Source organism: Podarcis erhardii (genome assembly GCF_964252035.2).
Source record: "Podarcis erhardii genome assembly, chromosome: 6".
NCBI classification, from domain to species: domain Eukaryota; kingdom Metazoa; phylum Chordata; class Lepidosauria; order Squamata; family Lacertidae; genus Podarcis; species Podarcis erhardii.
Genome location: NC_138510.1, coordinates 37,011,790 through 37,028,419, shown reverse-complemented (window position 1 = coordinate 37,028,419; position 16,630 = coordinate 37,011,790).

Below are 16,630 nucleotides of genomic sequence, written 5' to 3'. Positions count from 1 at the left end.
AGATACACACACGGCGCTCACACAAGAAGTACTCCAGTTCATTTGAGCAGAGGAGAAAGGTCTAGGTGAGTGTAGCAATGCACACACAATCACCGACTTGCTTTGTTACAATGGAATGGACTTCAAGGGTTCCCATACCGCTATGAAAATAATTGAGTTGATGCATAATCAAAATGCCAGAATGTTAGCAGGGTTAGAAATTCCCCTTTGAGAGCAGTACTGGGGAGAATCTCACTTCTGGGGTTATGTATAATTTTAGCATGACCTGCTGCACAAAACATGAATGCTTGCTGAGTGTTCTTGTTCAGGCATATCACAAAGAAATCCTATTGAGCTTTTGAAGAGAGAAAATATTTGAGAAAAACTATGTCTAAGCTGTATCCAACAGAGCTCATCTCTTTGGTATGAGATAGCCGGAAGCAATGTTGGAAACAACAATGCAGGGGGAATTGTTAGAGTTTTCTTTTACATATGTAGGGCTTTATAAAACCACAACAAAAGCCATCCATCCTCAACAGAACATTTTGTATTGCTAGGAACATCAGAAGAGTGATCCTGATGGATCACACCAAAGGTCAGCATCCTGTTCCCACAGTGGCCAGCCAGATGTCTATGGGAAGCTCACAAATGGCTCATTAACACAACATGGCATGGCATTATTAATATAAGTATTAAATGGTCACAGGGCACATGATGCAGCCATCTTGCTGAAGCTAAGCAGCTCTGTGGCTGGTCAGTGACTAGATAGAAGTCCACCTGAGAACCTCATGCACACAGGAGGATGGGTAATATCCAACTCAGAAAAGACCCACTGGCAGACATGGCTGGTGAAAGGCCATGACTGGTCCAAGCAATATTTCCTTCTCCTGTCACTTGAAGCATCCATGTGCTTGTTCTGCTTCTCTCTGACTGTAGACCTAAACTCCAAATGGAGCGATGTGACCACTAACTGAATGAGGAAGCAGCATCTCCTAATCCATTTGTGCATTTATTTCTTCAAGTGTTCCTAAATTTGAGCACCTGTGTCAAACCTTGGTCCTGCCACAAGGCAAACTATGCTGGTGAAAAAAATGGGTAGGTGGCAGCTCTTATACATTCAGAATCCAATACATTCAGAATCCAGAGAAGATTGTGAAATGCGGGCAGATCTTCCAGTTAAAAGAGAGGTCTGGAGGGTGGCAACATGAAAACGGGCCTTCTCTGCAGTGGCTCCCAGTCTGTGGAATGCTCTCCCCAAGGAAGTTCACTTACATTATACACCTTTAGGCACCAGGCAAAAACATTCCTTTTTAACTAGGCCTTTGGTTGATTTGATTGACATCCTATGCCCTTTTAAAATGTGTGTGGGGTTTTGGGGGTGTTATTGGGTTGTTGTTTTTAATTTGATTATGTATGTTGTGGTTTTATATTTTGATTTTGTTCTGTGAACCACCCTGTGCCCTCCTGGTATAGGGCAGTATATAAATTCAAATACCATGACTACTACTACTACTAATAGCAGCAGCATTTGAATCCATTGAACCTGAAAATTCACTTTATATGATATTAGGAATATAAATTATATTCCTAATATGAATTAATATGGGAAAGTTTCTAATGATAACAATGGTCACAATAATAAGAATAGTTCTGCATTCCCTTCTTCCTAGCAGCTTTCACAGCTCATCTAGTGTCATAGTGGTCTGGGGTTGTAGGGATTGAAGACCTGCCACTATTTCTGCAGCAGAGTCCCTGTCCCCAGCATTCTAGAGAGTCAGTGTGGCATAGTTATTAAGAGCAGTGGAGTCGTAATCTGGTGAACCGGGTTCGATTCCCAGCTCCTCCACATGCAGCTGCTGGGTCACCTTGGGCTAGTCACACTTCTCTGAAGTCTCTCAGCCTCATTCACCTCACAGAGTGTTTGTTGTGGGGGAGGAAGGGAAAGGAGAATGTTAGCTGCTTTGAGACTCCTTAAGAGGAGTGAAAGGTGGCGTATCAAGTCCAAACTCCTCCTGCTCTTCTTCCTCCTCCTCCTCCTCTTCTTCTTCTTCTTCTTCTTCTTCTTCTTCTTCTTCTTCAGCCACCCAACCTGCATGCAAGGGGAGCTGTTAGCTACTGAATGCTAAGCATTTACAAACACTGAAAACATCAAGCATTTACAAACACTGAAAACATCAAGTTTCAAGGGAATGGTGTGCAAGTTCTGTTACATACAATGGAACTTCACAGAGAACACAATTGAAGTCGCTCTGAAAGAAGGTATTGGAGCACCCATGTATGTGCACAGAAAACAGTAGATCTATCTGAAAGGCAACATGTGGAGATCTGCATTAATTGTTGCAGTGCATCCCTAATTATTTTTATTGTATGAATGTTTTATCTTAGCGGGGGGGGGAATGTAAGGGTGAGTGGTTTGGACTGTCATTTAGGACTCCTGGCCCCATCCCACATTGTTCAGGAAGGCCACCCAGAGCAGTGTTTCGGAGGTCACAGGCAACTGCAGAGAGAGGAGAGAATGTTAAATCTGAAGCGGAAAGTTAAGAAGTGCCTTATTAATGAGATTGCTGTTATTGGAAATGAAGAGCAGAGAGACAGCTCCTCATCACCACCACCACTATGGTAATCTTAGACCAGATTTTAAAAGATGTCAGCAAGCAAAGCAACTTATGAACACATCGCTTTGCTTCCCATGACTAATCCAAAGGTCCTTGAAATCAACATAACTTGTTCAACTTGTTATCCGTGGGGGGGAAAGGTGTTGTGTGAAGTTCCTGAGACTCTGGTTCAAACACTTTTCATAAGCACCAAAAATTCACTGAAGATAAGAGAGAGAATGAATGACCCAGAAAACAGGATGGAGAAAAAGAGAGGGGGAGAAATACAATGGGTCTGAAGAAAAGCATTTATAAGAAGGAGGGCTCTTATGAGGAGGGATTCTGTTGCAGAAAGAAATTCCTGCTAGTTTGATATCAACCAGTACCATAGTCACCACTAACTACAGGAGGGGGGATTCAATTTGGATCACATTTAAAGCCAAATTCACAAAATTCACAGTTTCTGAAATAATATGAGAACCGAAGCAGGGCCATCCTTTGAAATTTTCACTTATCCAAATTTTGCAATGCAGCTCTTGAACCAACCACTGTTTACCAAAATACATATATTAAGTAAAAGTGTGCTTAAAATAGATATATTAGTAAAAATAAGTAAAAAATTCATTATATTAGGAGAAACTGCTTGCATAAATGTGTTTACTGGGAGAATTTCCATGAGGATTAAAAAAAAAGAAAATTCACAAATTGCTGCAGAAAGGCAGAGAACCAAATTTAAGATTCGAGAGAACAAAAATAGACAGTTTTATCCATCTCTAGTCACCACAGAGAGCCTTCTTACTTTGACTCTAATGTTGCTTGTAAGAGACATCAAACACTTAATAGGAAAGCAGAATCACAAACCATAAAATAGTATATAGTTTTGCAGCAGCAGTAAAATAGAAAGCAAGGAGGCTGGGAAAGAGAAGTTACTGTATGTAGGAGTCTGGCCTACTGCAAGGCTTTTCTATGCAAAGAGGGATGGTGGCAAGGAAACTTAAGCCCAGAGGTAGTCAATGTTGCAGATTTCTGTTGCTGTTTGGACTACAACTCCAATAAGCCCCAAGAGGCATGGCCAATGATCAAGGATGATGGGAGCTGTAGTCCAACAATATCTGGCAAGCAACACTTTGGCCACCCCTACTTTAGGCGGCTCTCAGAGGACAGGGTGAGGGAGACCACAAGTTTGCTTTAATCATTGTGGTCATGTAGTTTTATTACAAGAAGTAAAGCAATTTTCACACATTTGGCCAACTTCACAAGTTTAAATTATTAAAATTCTCAAATATTGCTGTGACAAGCTCACTGTGTGGGATTTCCTGTGGGCATATGGTGGTATACAGATGATGATGATGATGATGATGATGATGATGATATGGCTGTGTATTCAAGACTGCAAGGCTAGCCTAGCACCAGCTAGGCTACAATCTATGGCTATGGGCTGCACTTGACTTGGTGAGTCACCAGCTGTGTAGACCTGCAGCAGATGAATAGCTGAGATCATGGTAGGCCACTATCCTCCCTTCATACAGTGTGGTTCCTACCTGTGTGCTCTGGGAATTAGTTTTCACATTTGTGAAGCAAAGGTGCTTAAATCTGTCAGGATTCTATGTGATAAGAATTTTAACACGGAGTTCTCCCTGTCCAACCTTTGCAATGAAGAACTTTATACCCATTTTGACATACACCAGATCCTCCTGAGAAGACCTGCCTGCCAAGAGAAGAAATGGCACATGAGGAAATACATCTTAAAGACATTTAGACAGGAGAGACTTTGGAATCTGAAACAGTAAACACAGTTGCTGAGCTCCACCGATCAGGTGGTGCTCTGGAAAATGTAAAAGATCTTTTTTTTTAATTAAAAAAATCCCCAAAAACCATAAATCATGCAAGTAAATAATTAAAAAGGAAGAGTGTTTGTTTGTCCTTGTTTGACCAGATGCAGAGGTTTCTGGATGTTTGGGACTATCTGGCAGGAAACCATGTGTGTAGGTTAGAAAAGGCCGACAAGTGTCTGTTATGCAAAAAAGACTCTTGCAATATTCAAGGAACTCTTCAACATATCGAAGTTGACAGCACCTTGAAATGAATCCATAATGCTGAAATCCCAGCCAGATAGGAACCATTCCTGTCTCCAATCTCCCGTCCCCCCAACCCTCCCCCACTGCAGTTACCTGCCTCAGCAGTTCTGAAGGTCGGGAGTCGGTGCTGAGGTAGATTTTGCTCTTCCATGCCCACCCTCCTTAATGGGTGCTTTGTATCAACAGTGCTTTACTTATCTATTTTGTGAAAAGATGCCCCTTTCGACCAATTGGTTCCCAGGGTAGTTCCCAACTAATACAAGAGCCAAAGGCCCATTTAGGCCAGCATCCTGCTCTCACAAAAAGAAGTATCCAGATAAATAATAAGTACAAAATAATAATAATAATAATAATAATAATAATAATAATAATAATTTTTATTTATATCCCACCCTCCCCAGCCAAAGCTGGGCTCAGGGCAGCTAACAACAATAAAATAGTGCAACATTCTAAAAACATTTCATTATAAAAATTAATTAAAATCCAATTGATGGCAAAATAAGACCAGCCGTTAAAAGAATCTGACTGAAGCAATTAGAGTTCAGAGCTTAAAAGGGCTCGGATGGAAAGAACACAACACTTAAGAGACTATCTCTTTAGGTCCGATGCAGAAAGGGATCTAACCATGATTGCTTCTACCAAGAGCTCACCATGGTTCCCACTTATCAAAATGGAGCATGCCCAAGCCAGATACCTGACAAAGCTCCCACTTGCCGTACTAAGAATCGCTTTTACAGAACTACGATTCCAATTGATGCCCTTGGCGGTGTTGGATGGACGGTACAGCAAAGTACATTATGAAGAGAGACTCTGTCTATGTGGACAACCCTGTGTTGAGGACCTGTGCCATTATTTATTGCAGCACCCGTTATATATAGACCCAAGAGACCAATTTATAAAACCCCTGTGTACGAATGGAACACATTTGAATAGGGTGGAAAGGGTGAAAGGGCTGCTGAGCGACACCGACGACTTTATTACTTATAAAGTAGCAGTCTATGCACTGGCAGATAAGAAAATCAGGAGGAAGGAAGTAGACAAACGAGTAGTCAACTGCAAAGGGGATTTGGATATTTAATTTGGCACATCTTACCTGAGAATCTTCTGCTATTCTATTTAATGCAAGAAATAATTTTAGTAGCTGTGACTGTGGTTTTATTGTATGTTTGTGCCCGGTGATTTTTATGGTTATTGTGGTTTTTTGTTGTTGTTGTTCTCCTTCTGAATGATGCCATGGCTTATGGCTAGTGGAAAAAAAGTTTAATTGGGATTGGAACAAGCTGCCTTATGCCATCTTGAGTCAGTGTGTGGTCATCTAGCTCAGTATTGTTGGAACTTAGGGGTAGTCACTATCCAGAGTTTCAGAGGTTTTCCCCAGTTCTATCTGGAGATGCCATTGATCCACTACTATTTAAACGGGGTGGCAGTAGCTGTACAGGGATTCAGACAGTAGTCTTTCCCAGACCTACCCAGAGATGTCAAGGATTGACCCCAGAACCTTCTGTATGCAAAGCATGAGATTTAACAGTGAGGTACAGTCTCTCCCTTGCTTGGCACTTACAAAATACCCAGTAGGTGCCAAGCAAGCCATCCAGGGGAGGGAGGGCCATAAACTTGATGGGTGGTGCTCATATTGTCAAGATGGCCTTGACTTTAGTTACTGGGAGCTAGCTGTGTACAAATCTGTCAATTTTGATTTCTCTCACATTCTCATCTCTCCAATAGTATATTCAGTTCTCCACATTTACACAGCAAAAGAGAGAGAGAGAAATTCTCATGGAAATTCCTCAGCATTTCAGGATTATTTTTTCCTAATCTGCACATTTCTGTTCCCACGTTTGACTGTCATTGACATTTTTTTCAATGCATTTGTGCATGCCATTTTTATTAATGTATGCATTTTTGGCACACTATTTGCTAATATATAAATACTAGTTGGTTGGAGAGCTGCATTGCAAAGTTCCCAGAAGTGCAAATTTCAAAGGATTACTGCACTGTGATTTGAGTATTGTTTTGAGAAGTGTGAATTAGATTATTTTCATGAAAATGCAGACAAAATTTAAATTTCCCCTCTTCAATCAATAACATGGTGCAACCAAACTAAATAGTAAATAATGATGATGATGATGATGATGATGATGGAGGAAAGATGTTGAGAAAATATTAAATTTACCGGTGGTATTGCCAAAAGCAGAACTAGCCATGAAGGTGGGAACTGAACCAAGTAATGCTCCACTTGCTTCTGGCACCAATGATTGACCCAACAATATCTAGTGGAGTAACCAGACTCTACCTCCTAGAGCATTCAGGGAATGAGCAAAACCAGGCAACTGCAGGCTTGTATGGATGCAGAGAAACTCACACCTCTTAGTAGCTTTGTATCTTGCGGCTGAATTTTGATGTCCAGATTCAAAATGTCTGGCAGAGTTTCAGACTCTGAACTGAGAAATAATCTCATAATTGCTTGTTCAATGCCACAAGTTGCAAGGGATGATAATCGTAGCATAATCAGATCTATACAGATGCTTTTGGGGGTAAAATAATAATAATGCAAACCTAATGGTGATGATGACCTGCTCCATAGGTCTATGGGAGTTGGAATCCAACTTCATCTGAAGGGTCACTCATTCCCCATTCTTGATATGCACATTTATTATTACTCTTAAAGCAGATAGGTCAAGTTAATTTAGCGCTACTGGATACACTCTACTTTTACAATTTTATTTTAGGTATGCACCTAAAAATGTGATATTTGATGGCAAAGATACATTTGTAAATAGATCATATCTATATCTGTGGCATAATTGTTTAGACGGCACGCATGAGATTGCCTGTATTTCAATGATGTCATTGATTTGGAAGTTAGGCAAGTAACAGTGACAGACAGCCGTTAACACAAAAGCACAGGATGATCTCCCATTATTGTACTTATGTGACAATGACATCGTTTTGTTCCATGGACTCATCCAGTGTCATGGAGTCATGCATGATTACAAGTGGGAATCTGCAACAAATTTTTATAGTGTAGGCCCAGAAATGTTCTTGAATAGCATGTCAAGTGGCTTATGAATCTTCTAGCAGTGTTTGGGGATTTCAGGGGGAGAGCCTTAGGAGTGGAGGAAGGAAAAATGACATTTCCCCCCTTTCCCATCATCCTGAAACTGTCCCCAATTGTGATATATAGGTGGCAACCATTTTAGGCGCAACCAATTGATGTGCAATGACCAATGCATGGGTCCATTTGGACCTGGAAGAAGGCTGCATGGGGACTGAACAGACGTAGGGTGGGGCATAACGGTGCAGGGTGCACTTATACATACTCTGCCAATGTGCACAGGGGCCAGGAACAGAACCCACGTGTGAAATGGTTACCAGCTGTATAGCAGTAAAGGGCTCCTGACACTGAACCTAGCAAAGGGAGTTTCCAGGGGGGTGAGAAAGGGGGGGTGTTCTTTTCTCTTTCTATGTTTCCTGAAACTTCCCCACAGTTTGGGGGTAAGAGAATTTCTCAACTCTAGTGCACACAATCCTGTTCCTACACCACCTCCATGTTCTACTAGGGGTTCAAGCAAGCCAATACTCTATTTCCCCTCTCCCTTTTCCTTTCATTTTATTCTGTTCTCGGTTCAGCTGACATCTTCAACTGTCTGTGAATTAGCCGCTCTCAACATTCCATAGGCATTGGAAGTCCCTGAGCACAGATATTTATTGAGCCATTGGGTTTTTAAAGAAATCTTTTAAATTTACAAACTAGCATAATTCCACATGTCTAGGGAGTATGCAAAAGGCAGTAACTTATTTTAGGGTGACCCTATTTCATTCCCAAACCATTTCATTTCTAATAACTTAGCTACAGTATTTCTCTGCCATTCTTCTTTCTCTTCTTTGGAACAAATAATGAGTTGATGTGCATCTCCCTGCTTCTGCCCTCACCAGCTAATAATGGGAGTGGGGCAGGGACTGGGATAACATCACATATATGAGTTAGATGTCAAGAAGGGTCATAGCTCATTGGTAGAGCACCTGCTTTGCATGCAGAAGGTTCCAGGTTCAACCCTGGAATCTCTAGGTAGGGCTAGGAATTTCTCTTTGCCTGAACACTGGAGAACCACTGTCAGTCAAAGCTGAGTTAGACAATGGGTCTGACTCAGTATGAGGCAGCTTCCTATGTTCCTTTAGTACAAAGAAAAGAGAAACAAGTGGCAGCATCTCTTATGCCTGGTTTGACAAAGCAAAGTACAAAACAGAACCATGTATTTGAGCACACATATATCATACCTGTATGCCCATTACAAAGGCCATATTAACTTTAGCTCCCTGTTAATTGTAGATTTCCTTGCCAAACCAGTTTTGTTTCTGTGTAATGTGCGAAAGAGCTCTAAGGGGATGGAGTTTAGGATCTGTCTGCAAATAAGTAAAAAAACAGAATACATTCCTAATTAATTTTCCCCGGCTTTCCATTCTGCATGAGCTAATCAAGATTGCCTCCCCAGACCATTAAAATCAATGAGGTATTCACAGCAGTTTTACACAAATTTATGCCAAGGTGATGTGAAAAATTAAATTAGAGAAAATGTGCACAGGCAGCTGTCATCGATGCAGAACACAGTTGTGTATATTTCCTCTTTCTATGTGGAAATCCAACAGAGACTTAAGCATCATTTTCTAGTTTCAGTCACTTTTTTGCCCAGCAGGAAATGTTAAATGTGTATATTGGGAAAAGTCTGCACTTCCAAGTAAACATACAGAAAACTAAATAAGAAAGACAAACTGCAGAAGTGAATGGGTTGGACACAGATGCTGAGGATTAAAAAGAAACCTTAGAGATTTCTGGTCCAGAGTAAGGCTATTTTTTCTGGTCACAAAAACCAAGAAAAATATATTTTAATTTTTTTCAGAACCATATAAAACTCTTTTTAAAAATAAAAAAACATTGCATTTTGATCTATTGTCCAAATGATCCAAATTTTATTGCCAAATGCCTCTGCTTTTATGTGCTTAAACACAATGAGTTATGGAAATCTTAAAACAATGGAATGATCCTTTTTATTGCTTTCAATTTGTTCAAAGTAACAACTCCTTTTTTTGCTAAGTCAAAACTTTCTTCTTTCTCTCCATTTTATGGACTTGCAAAAATGTCTCTTCTGTTTTCAACCCTCTACATATGCATGTCATAAATACCAGGGCAAGATCCAATGCTTGTGGATAGTTCCCTCTCACCCAGACCTTTTTTTCTCAAGGAACATTTTTATGGTTAGTGAGATTTGGCAACCTCTTCCTTAGAACCTGCTCTGACAAGATAGGCTTCAAATTCCTTGAAACAGATCCAAAAATGTGGATTCCCAGTCCCCACACTCTGTGGGAGACCCTGGCCTGTCAGTCACGTAGTGGAGTTTATAAATCTGCTAGCACTCTAGGTAATAGAAATGAAGGGTGTGTCATGGGTGGCCTATCAGTCATGCTCCTCCATCCCAATTACACTCTGCCTCTTAACATGTTTAAGGCTCCAATTTGGAAGAAGTCTGCAAACCTGGGGCTTTCAGGAATTCCCACCCCCCACTAAAAACATGTTGCAATCCAAGATGGAAGAGCCAAACTGCCTCTAGATCCTAAAAATAAAATTTAAAATCCAATGGTATTTAACATATAGTGATCTGAAATTATTTATTTCTATAGGCCCCTAATGGATGTTGATTATCTGCATCACTTCTGGTTCATCCTGAAGGCAGCAAGTTGCTAATGATTTTGCCTTATGACTGACCTAGAAATGTCCTACATCAGACAGATTGAGATTGAAGCCACGGCCATCTATTGGGGTAGGGAAACTGCAGACCTCCAGTTGTAGCTCCTATCACCCACTACTGTTAGTCATGCTGGCTGGGGCTAATGGGAGTTTGAGTTCAACAACTTCTGGAGGGCCACAGACTCAGCATCACTGTGTCTGTAGCAAATCACTCTGAGCTATCTGGATTGTACAGTCCGATTATCTAGTAAATAACAATGTCATAAGAAAATGTAGGATGCTGTCTTACACCAGGCAAGTCTATTTGACTATTTGCCTCTTAAAGAGATATAAGTTAACTCAAACATTCCTTGACTCCGGGTCCTAATTCTTAACTTCTTTTTTTCCTTTTGTGCCTTGCTCAGTTTTGTTTATGACATATCACTTTTCTCTTCTTTTATTTAGCTTTCAGTTGAATGTTGTTGCATTCCTATATGAAATTACCTTTATTTTTTAAAAGAAAATGTTGTTAATCTTTTGCAAGCTGCTTTGAGATTTATTTTTTATGTTAGGCAGAAAGTAGTGCTATAAATAAAGTAGGGTTGCCATATTTCAGAGAGTGAAAATCCGAACACAAAAGTTGCTGAGCTTTCTTAGGCAAAGTTGTTGAAATCGGCTCTTCCAATAAGGGTTGGACATTTCAGCGATTTCCACCCGGGCATGGTTCCCGATGGGGACATATAGCAACTCTAAAATAAAGTCTCATCTGCGCTATACATTTAAAGCTGTATCATGCCACTTTAACATGGCTTTCCTCAAAGAATCCTGGGACCTATGGTTTGTTAAGGGTGCTGAGAGTTGTTAGGAGACCCATTTTCCAGTCTCAGAACTTCAGTTTTCAGAGTAATTTAACAGTCAGTCCAGGGTACTCATTATCTCACAAGTCATATGCTGAAAGACCTCAGTGTTTCTGTTGAGTCTAGGTTTTGATTTTTTGCAGGTTTCCTGGTATTTTCTCATTCTACCACCCCAACCCAAAAATGCATACTTTCACATAATAGTAGTGTTGGATTTGTGGTACAAATGCACAAGATAAGATAAGGCAACAAAAATGAGTGATGACGCCAGGTTGGACCACATAAGTGCTCAGGGCAGAACATGGGAAACGAAAGTTTGCAAGCGCGTTGAAAATGCTGTAATGAGGATGTATAGTGCTACTTGAACTTCCAGAATAAAGATTACAAAACACCACAAATGAGCAATGGAAACCCTGTGGTGAGACTTGTTGCATATGGTCCAGGTCCAGTTTTGAAATTATAGAAAATCCACAGGTCTGTAACTGAAGTGAAGTAAATGGATAGATGATAGATAGATAGATGATAGAGATAGATGATAGACAGACAGACAGATAGATAGATAGATAGATAGATAGATGATAGATAGATAGATAGATAGATAGATAGATAGATAGATGATAGATAGATAGATAGATAGATAGATAGATAGATGATAGAGATAGATGATAGACAGATATGGATAGGCGATATAGATAGGAGAGAGAGAGAGAGAGAGATTGCTGTGTGCACCAGAGTTGTCTGAACAGTGAAGTGTTTCAGGAGCACAGCGGTAACTGAATATTTCTTTTTGAAATATTTTATCTGTTTACAAATATACAGGCTGTGCATAGGTGGAGGCACAGCTTTTACACTCCAAAAGACAGTCGCTACTCCCACGTCAGAACTCCAGGGGAACAGCAAGCACCCTAGGGTGCTTTTACAGAGTTAAAACTTGCTTTCTCAGTTTCTGACTCAAAACTACAGTCAACAAATGAATTACAGGAATGTTAGGTGGGAGGGAGAAAGAAGGGAAAGAAAGATATGCCCTTTTCAGAAAGATGGTCTAATAATTAATTCCCATGGCACCATATCTCCTCTATTTGCTTAACAAAGGAATGAGCTTTGCCAACTAGATTTTATTACTTAAACCATTCTTTTCTTGGCTAGAAGGAACCCTGTAGACCAGGTTTAGCTGTGCTAAACCAGTGCAGCATGGCACAGGGACTCACTTCCGCGGCACTGAAAATCACATCTGCACAGACGCAGATGCCGAAAATCGTGTCGCACATGCAATCTGGCCCACAGAGGGATCTCCGCAGGACAGATCTGGCCCAGGCAAGATAAACTTTGCTGACCCCTGCTGTAGACTGCTCAGACCATCCCCCTAATCTCGTAATACTATGAACTGGGTACAATCGCTGGATTACCATGCAAGTTCCAAGACCTGGAAAGCAGATTATTTGGATGAGCCTCTAGGAATATATTCAAGATGAAGTAGGTGTTCTCTATGTATGAACCATGTATTACTTCTCAAAACGAGAAAGAAGCCCTGAGTTCAGAGCATGGAATATAGATCCTCCCATTTAGACTACCCAGTGTCTTCCATCGCAGTTAAGTAATGCTGTCTGGTGCCCTTGAGTGACCTATGTGGAAGTAATCTGTGGGCAAAAATCGAGGATAATGGGTTGCCTTCTTTAAAAAGCCAAACTGTTCAGTCCCTCTGACTTTGAGAAATTGCCTAGGGTCACAGCCCAGATAAGAGGAGGGAAGGAGGGGGATTTGTTCAGGCATGGCCCCAACGTGTCATAGAACTTAGTTCATGCTCAATCATTGGATACCATTTGAGCTCACTCGCTTTCTTGAATACACTAGATTGGCTTGAAAAGCAAGGTTTGATATGGTGGGCACATATGGGAGGGGTGAGGAACACCCCAGCAACAGCCTCTTTCCCCAGACTATGCTTTGGGTCACATCCTCAAGTGTTTTTGTGTTGTCTTCTTGAACTCTGATGCCTCTTGCTTGCCTAGATGTGAAAAGGAGTGTGTGTGAAAAAAAACTATCTTACAGCAAAAAGTACATAGGGGGCTACCTGTCATAGGGAGTTAGTCCAATGTTCCATCTAGGGTTCTCTCCATTTACTGTCTGAAGATTCTTAGGATTGAACCAGGGACCTTTTGCATGCAAACTCACAGAACTATGACCCTTACTCTGCATAAAGCTTGCTTATTGACCATGTGAATCTTGCCTGGCTTCTGGGATGGCATAGTAGGTCTCTTTGTGAATTCAGACAGGAAATTCAAGCCTGCCTCTCTCTCTGGTCCACAGGTTGCTGCCTCAAATTCTAGCTATTTCTTAGTTACCTAGAGCTTCTTCAGTGTCATGCTGTAAAGACTTCTTGATTTACTTGGGTACCTGGGAATTCTAGTCAGATGTATGTGGCCTTGTCTTCATTCCCAGGACTCTGGGACTGAGTGCTGCCAGCATGTCCCCAACAATTTATTGTTTGTCATATTGTTTGCGCTCCTGACTTTTCTTCAACAAAATGGAACAATATAGGGACGTATCCTATTTTCCCTTCATCACAACCAAGTGAGGTAGGTCAGACTGAAAAATACTGACTGACCAAAGTTCAACAAGTAAATTTCATGGCTAAGCAAGAATGTGCTGCACTGGCTTTAGAAATGTTGTGGGGAACATCAACAGCGCAGCTCAGGCCAAAGGGTTAATCCTGTGTTTCCAAACGGTTGGCAAACTCCATGTTCACATTCTACTCTGAGAATGCTGGAAACAACTAATTGCAGGCTAATTTGTGTTTCTGGAGAAATGACTCACACAGACCCCAAAAGCGGAATCTTCCAAGATTCCATTACTACACAACCTGGATGCAACAGAAGAATGTCCAACGGTGCCGAGATGCTGTTGAGGAATAAAACACTACTCCCCATCATTGCCAAAAGCCCATCTTTCATAACTGGCTGGTGGGAAGAATAAACTTTGTGCGGGAAGGAGTTGGGAGGCTTCAAGGCATCTCTGGAGCCTTATAAACTGACAGGACTGTTTATAATATTCTTAAGTGCCTTTGGGTGGTGAAATAGCTGTTTGGTTTTGGTTTCCAATCCTTAGCCGATGAGAGGAGGCTCTCAAAGGGGTTTCGCACCCCCCCACCCCCATATTCATTATATAGTGCCCTTTTACCCAGGGCTGAGCCACCCATGAGGAAAAGTAAGGCAAATGCCTCAGGCAGCAGGATCCACAGGGACAGCAGATCCGACTTCCAAGGAATGCATTGCCCGCTGCTGCTGCTGCTGCTGCTGCTGCTGCTGCTGCTGCTGTAGCAGCAATGGCTGCAGCATGTTTCTTGGATGCTGGATCTGCCACCTTCTCAGCAACTCCCCTACCCCATTCCCTAGGAGTAGGAGGAGACCAGTAGTGCCTCCTATTTGCCAAGAGGCTGCTGTGCAATGTCACCTCCACAGCGGCCTCTCAGTGAATAAAAAGCACTTGTCTTTTCCCACCCCTAGGGAGGAAATGGTGGGGGCAGCCCTATGGGTTCTCTTGGGTTCTGCACTCACCTGGCATAATTCAGAGTGGGCCTCTTTCCCACCCATAATGACCTTTGATTCCCATCTGATTTGATCCCAATGTAGATCTTCAATCCCCTCTTGTTTCTGATGTAGATCTTCTCTCACCCCATCTTCTCTGGTTGGGGAGGGGCATATGTCATTTTGTGGTTCACCTCAGGTGCCAAAATGGATTGGCCCAGTTCTGCATTTACAAATAGCATTTATGCTTTGCTCGACACCTAAAATTAATTCCCACCTTTGCAAATAAGGACTGCCTAGCTACTCTTGATTTCTGTTTTCCACCTATCAAGGAGCTTGGCTGTTGTTTAACCTAAGGATAGAGATGGCACCTCAAAGAACCACATTTGAATGTTTTTTACTTCTTTCCCTATTCCATTCTAAGATTGTGACCAGATGCAGATTCCATGGTTTCAGCATCAGCCTCAAAAAATCTCCCCCACTGTTTTGTTTTCGTCTGGTGTCGTCCAGATGTCTTGGACTATGGTTCCATTGCTGGCTGGGGCTGGTGGGAGTTGTCCAAAATATCTGGAGGGCACCCAGATTGACAGATCTAGATCAGCTTTTGCCAACCTGGTGCCCCAGCCAGCGGATTTTTGACTCAGTCAGAATCAGCATGGCAGATGTTTTTCACTACAATTCACCAGCCCCAGCCAGCATGGGGCACTGTTGGCAAAGGCAGATCTCGCCTGATGCAGTGTTCTGGAGAACTCAAAAGCTTATACAGTATCTTGTGATATTTTGGGTGGCATAATGCACACATTGCCCTAATACAGATTTTGGAATGTTTCTTATGGGCCAATACAGCTGACATTCCTTTTTGTGTAATATTTGCAATAACTGATCTCTTTGTGCTATTGTGCCTCAGTTTCTCAAATTACAGATTTATTCTTCCCTCCCCTGGGTTTTTTTCTTCTTCTCTTTCTTGATTGGCTTTGACTTGAACATATTTTATTCCTCTCATGATCTATTACCTCTGAACTGCATCTATCCAGGTTAGTTAAGGATATCCCCTTAGCAGTGACTGAGAAATTGGGTGTTCCAAGGTTTAAGACTGAGCCTGGCAAATTGGGAAATGGATTTCAGAAAATAAAGGAGCAGTGACTCAAGACTTCTGAGGAACAGTGGTGGGGGCAGGAGGGGGAAATTTGGGATCATTTTGATACAAGTGGCAAATGGCATGGGAAGGCTGAGGTTATGAGATCTGCTTTCCAATACGTCAGCCATTGTGACACATGTGCCAATAGTTTGTGGCCACTAAGGGGCAATTAAGTTAAACCTAAGGAGGAAATAATTAAAACGCCAATTCTGAAATCATCTTTTGTGAGCATAAGCATAATAAGACAATGGAACACATTACCATGGATGCTGTAGAGCTTGCTTTGCTGACATTACTTTTTAAAAACAAAAGTCTGGAGAAATATATCCGAGGTATAATTTAGGGCAGAAATTTGCCAGTTTCTGGCTGTACATTGTCAAGCTCTGCTACAGAGATCTAGTCCACTTTAAATCCCCTCTTCTGCGGACGAAATAGAATCCAGTATCATACTCAGTCCAGTTCATTGGCAGAGTCAGCTGAGGAGAAATCCTTCACCTCAACTATCCTATATTCTGTCCACGTGTTAACATCCCTTGACCTTTGGAGATGTGCTTTCAGCAAGACTTGAAGGGTTGCAAAATTATCCAGGCTGATTCCACCCCATATTCTGAAGCAGGCATGTCACCCTCTGCTGACATGGAGCATGCACCGGGAGCATGGTCTAGAAGGCAGATGGAGCAGGAGCCTTGCTTGAAGTTAAAGAGGTCTGGGTCAAGTCAGTGCCTGGATCAGAGATTGCCT